General features: G+C 42.4%; 1 pseudogene; it reads left to right on the top strand.

Moving 5' to 3' along the window:
• Positions 1-1,114: 1,114 nt before the first annotated feature.
• Positions 1,115-2,518, top strand: LOC102483818 (prefoldin subunit 4 pseudogene; annotated as a pseudogene).
• The last annotated feature ends 1,974 nt before the right edge of the window (positions 2,519-4,492 follow it).

The raw sequence follows: 4,492 nt of genomic DNA, 5'->3' as shown, positions 1-4,492 counted from the left end.
AAACATTTCCGAATCCCTGGCTCTTTGCCTGGAGACTCTGATTCTGCAAATCTAGGGTACAGCTCAGGACTGGATTTTTTTTTCCGAGTTTATTTTTTTATTTTTATTTATTTTTATTTTTTTGAGAGGTTTTTTGCTATAGGGCACGTGCGCTCACCAGACAGAGACATAGAGACAGAAAGCGAGAAATCGCCCCCCCAGGGGGGATGGTCACACCGCAATCCCTTCTCCTCCATTCTCCTTTCGGGATCTTGGGCACGCACGCACACGCGCCCGGCTGAGTTTTAAGCCACCGGGTCCGGGACGCGAACCACGGTCGACTACGTGGGAGTCCAGCGACATAGCCATTACGCTAACTGCTGGTTCCCTATTTATTTCTTGAGAGAAAAGGAGACAGGCACTCTCAACAGGGTCTTGTTACGCCATAATTCTGCCCCACCCCCAGCCTTTCGAGCCACCCAGGATCGTAGGCGCACACCCAGCCCGTACAAGAAAGCCCAGGAACCAAACCTGTGATCTTCCACATTGATCAAGCCTTGCACAGGGGTGCCTTACCACTGTACCACCACAGTTGAGCATGACTCTTTTTTCTCAGGCTGCCCAAGTGTTTTTGATGTGCATCATCCCCTGGTTGAAAGCCACTCACCTCAGTAGTTAAGCTTTCTCAAAAAGGCTACTGATTATCCAGAAATAATAATAATATAAAAAGGAACCTAAGGAGGAAGAAAAGGAGGTGGAGGAGCAGGAAGAGGAAGAGAAGGAAAAAGAGGAGAAAGGTGTTGTAGATCAATAAGCACTGAGCACTAATTGAGATCGGGATGACTTAGATTGGGTTGGCATCATTGAGAATGAAATAAGAGATTCATCTCACAGGTTTATAAGGTTAGACCAGGGAACCCCAACTCTGACTTAAAAAAATGCAACAGACTTCAAGTTTAAGATCTAACCCACGTTTCACTTTCAGTCCTCCAAGCGAACATAACTGAGAAACTCCAGACTCTGGACGGGAATAACAAGGTGGTGGGAGTTAGACCCTCTGCCCAGAAAGGAAGGGGTCCTCCCACAGACCCTGTGGCTCCTGATCTCTCTCTGTTCTGAACTCTCTGCCCTGAAGATGAATTTCACGTCATGTGGCCAGATCAGCCCCATCCTCTGGGAGCCTACTTGTGAAGAATACAAGACTGAAATGAAGATAGTGCCAAGGAAGTTCAAGGGCTTTGTTACATTCAGCACGTGGGAGAAATCCCTTCTCTGACACATCGAGAAAGCCCTATTTTCTTATAATTAAAAGAAAAGTAGCTTTTTTTCTTTCTTAAATAAATGTTTAACATGCATTAGAAGACTATCCATCTGAAAAGATACCCTTTATGGTTGAGTATGATAACTTTCTCATTATTCACTGAAATTGGAAAAACATAGAGAAAAGACAATAACTTTGATTCATTAAAATATAACTTGGGAGGGACCAGCAGACGGCGTAATGGTTATGTCACTAGATCCCACGTAATCGAACACAGTTCGAGGCCTGGACCCAGCGGCTTAAAACTCAACTTGGTACATGTGCATGTGTGCCCAAAATCCTGAGAGGAGACTGGAGGAGAAGGGATTGCAGTGTAGCCATCCCCCCTTAGGGAGATTTCGTGCTTTCAGTCTCTCTGCCTCTCTGGTGAGTGCAAGAGCCCTATAGCAAAAAAAAGAAAAGTATGTGTGAATGTGTGTGTGTGTGTAACTCGGGTAATGCAGACTAATAAGATGCCAAAAACAAAGTTAAGTTAAAAGCAACAGGTCAGGGCTGCTGGATGCTCAGGCAGCAACCAGTGCTGGGCCACAAGGGGCAGGATGCCAGATCCAGGTCCAGGGAGCATAACTCTGAGGCTTGCTGTGGAGCCCAAGAGTGAGGTCCGAGGTCCTGAGGTCACCCAGAGCCCTGGGCATTGTCTTAGGCCCCCCGGGTAACTGAGGTGGGATGCTCAGGCCCTTGGAGGGATCCAGGTGGCCTCTGGGATATCCCTGGGATACCTGAGGACCTGGCTGCCCAGGCCTTGCCCTTGGGGTGCAGGAAGTTCAAAGTTCCGCTGACTGCAGTTAGCCTTTATGCTGGGCGTTTTACCTGGGTTTTCCTGTTGACCTTCTCAAATCGGGGTGGGGGGGAGGTGTTGTTGCAGAAATGTCAATGTTGCTTTTAAAGATCAACAAAAGATAAACAAATTTGCACAGAATGCAAGTAGAATCACAGAGCTAAGAGAAGAAACAACAGTAAAATATAGAAGATGTTTATGATGACATCATACTTGCAGACGATGACCGCTTACTGATACCTCATCAAATTGGCGTTTTCATTGGCCATTCTCAAGAAGAAACTCTTTTTCTTTTAGAAGAAGCAAAGAAAAATTTGCAAGAAGAAACCGACACCTTAGAATCCATAGTGGAGTCAGTCCAGTAGGGGATAGCAGATTTGAAAGTTCAGTTATATGCAAAATTTGGAAGCAACATAAACCTTGAAGCTGATGAAAGTTAAACATTTTAGAAAACTTCTTAAAATTTTGTTTAATAAACTTGAATATTGACAAAAACAATGAGTTAGGAGTAAATATTTCCAAAATAATTCAAAATTTCCTACAAGTCAGTAAGAAAAATGCAAGCAATTGAATGGAAAGGGGAGAAAGAGTACAAAATATATGAACAAATAACTATCAGAGGAAGATTTCCAAAGGTCCAAGAAATAAAACATAATAATAGCGGTAGTAATCAAAGAAATGCAAATTGAACAGCAATATGATACAATATTTTTACCCATAAATCAGATAAAAAGTTGTTAATAGCATGCGTTGACAAGAGTATGAGGAAGTGGATTCTCTTGTATGTTACGTGTGGAGGCATAAATTGACCAAACTGCAGGTCAATTTCATAGCATCTATTGACATTTTAATTGCTTACATCCTTTGACTAGGCACTTCTGGTATCTAATTTGAAAAAACAATAGCATATATGGCCAAAAACCATTGACAAAGATGATCTTCAGCCATCCATTCGGTCAGTCGCTATTAAGTACCTTCTGTGTACCAGGTGCAATTTTAAGCACAGAGGAAAAAGAACAGAAAAAGGTTTTGCTTTAAAGAAGGGGAAGTTCCATTTGGTCTAGACAGAATAATGATCAAAATGATCTAACAAACACATGACTAGGATAAAATCAAGCAGTAATAAGTTCTATGAGAGGGCCAGCCCACGGGCTAGTGGTTAAGGGAGTTGGCTGAATACCATATGGCCGAAACACAGTCCAAATGCTGGCCTTGGTGGCTTGAATCTGGCAAGTACACTTGCCCTCTGGCAAAATTTAAAAATATAAAAAACAGGGGCCATCAGGTGGCATAGTGGTTAGGGTGCTGGACTTCCACATAGTTGACTGCAGTTTGGGTCCCAGACCTGGCACTTGTTTTCTCACTTTCTCTCTCTCTCTCTCTCTCTCTCTCTCTCTCTCTCTCTCTCTTTCACTTTGGTGAGTACATGTGCCCTATAGCAAATTAAAAATAATGATAATAATTAATTTTTTTTTTTTTTTTTTGCCATAGGGTGCATGTGCTCACTGGAGAGACTGAAAAAGACAGAGAGACAGAAAGCAAAAAATAATCTCCCAGGAAGCATGGCCATGCTGCAATCCCATCTCCTCCATTCTTTTCTCATGATCTTGGGCACGCATGCACACGCACCTGGCGTGAGTTTTAAGTCGCTGGATCCAGGACTTGAACAGCAGTTGACTGAGAGTCCAGCAATGTAACCATAACGTTGCTGGTCCCAAAATTAAATAAATTTTTAAAAACATTTTTTAAAAGTACTATGAGGGGGCCAGCAGGTGGCATGGTGCCAGACTCCCTCATGGCTGACTGTGGTTCGAGTCCCTGATCTAGTGGCTTGCTTTTCACTTTCCCTTTCTCTCTCTCTCTCTCTCTCTCTCTCTCTATTTTATTCTCACTCTGTCCCTTTCTGGTCAAATTATAAATGAATGAATGAATGAATAAATAAATAAATAAATAAATAAAGTAATTTATTTAAATAAAATAATTATTTTTAAAAAGCGCTATGAGAAAATATTTAATACAGCATGATAATGAAGAAAAATTGAAACCCACTTCTATGTCCCCCAAATGGGAAATAGGTTTTTTTGTGGGTTTTTTTTTAGTTTTTTGCTATAGGATGTATGCGTTCACCAGAAAGACAGAGAGACATAGAGACAGAAAGTGAGAAATCACCCCCCAGGGGGGATGGTCACGCCGCAATCCCTTCTCCTCCATTCTCCTCTCGGGATCTTGGGCACACACACACACGCACCTGGCGTGAGTTTTAAGCCACCGAGTCCGGGACGCGAACCAAGGTCAACTACATGGGAGTTCAGCAACATAGCCATAACGTCAACTGCTGGTCCCAATTGGAAATAGTTTTAAATAAAATATTCATATTCCATATCTGGTGGAAGATTATATAGCATTTAAAAAAT

This window comes from Tupaia chinensis, unplaced genomic scaffold, assembly GCF_000334495.1.
Source record: "Tupaia chinensis unplaced genomic scaffold, TupChi_1.0 Scaffold000493_1, whole genome shotgun sequence".
Lineage (NCBI taxonomy): Eukaryota > Metazoa > Chordata > Mammalia > Scandentia > Tupaiidae > Tupaia > Tupaia belangeri.
This window is presented reverse-complemented; position numbering and strand designations above follow the sequence as displayed.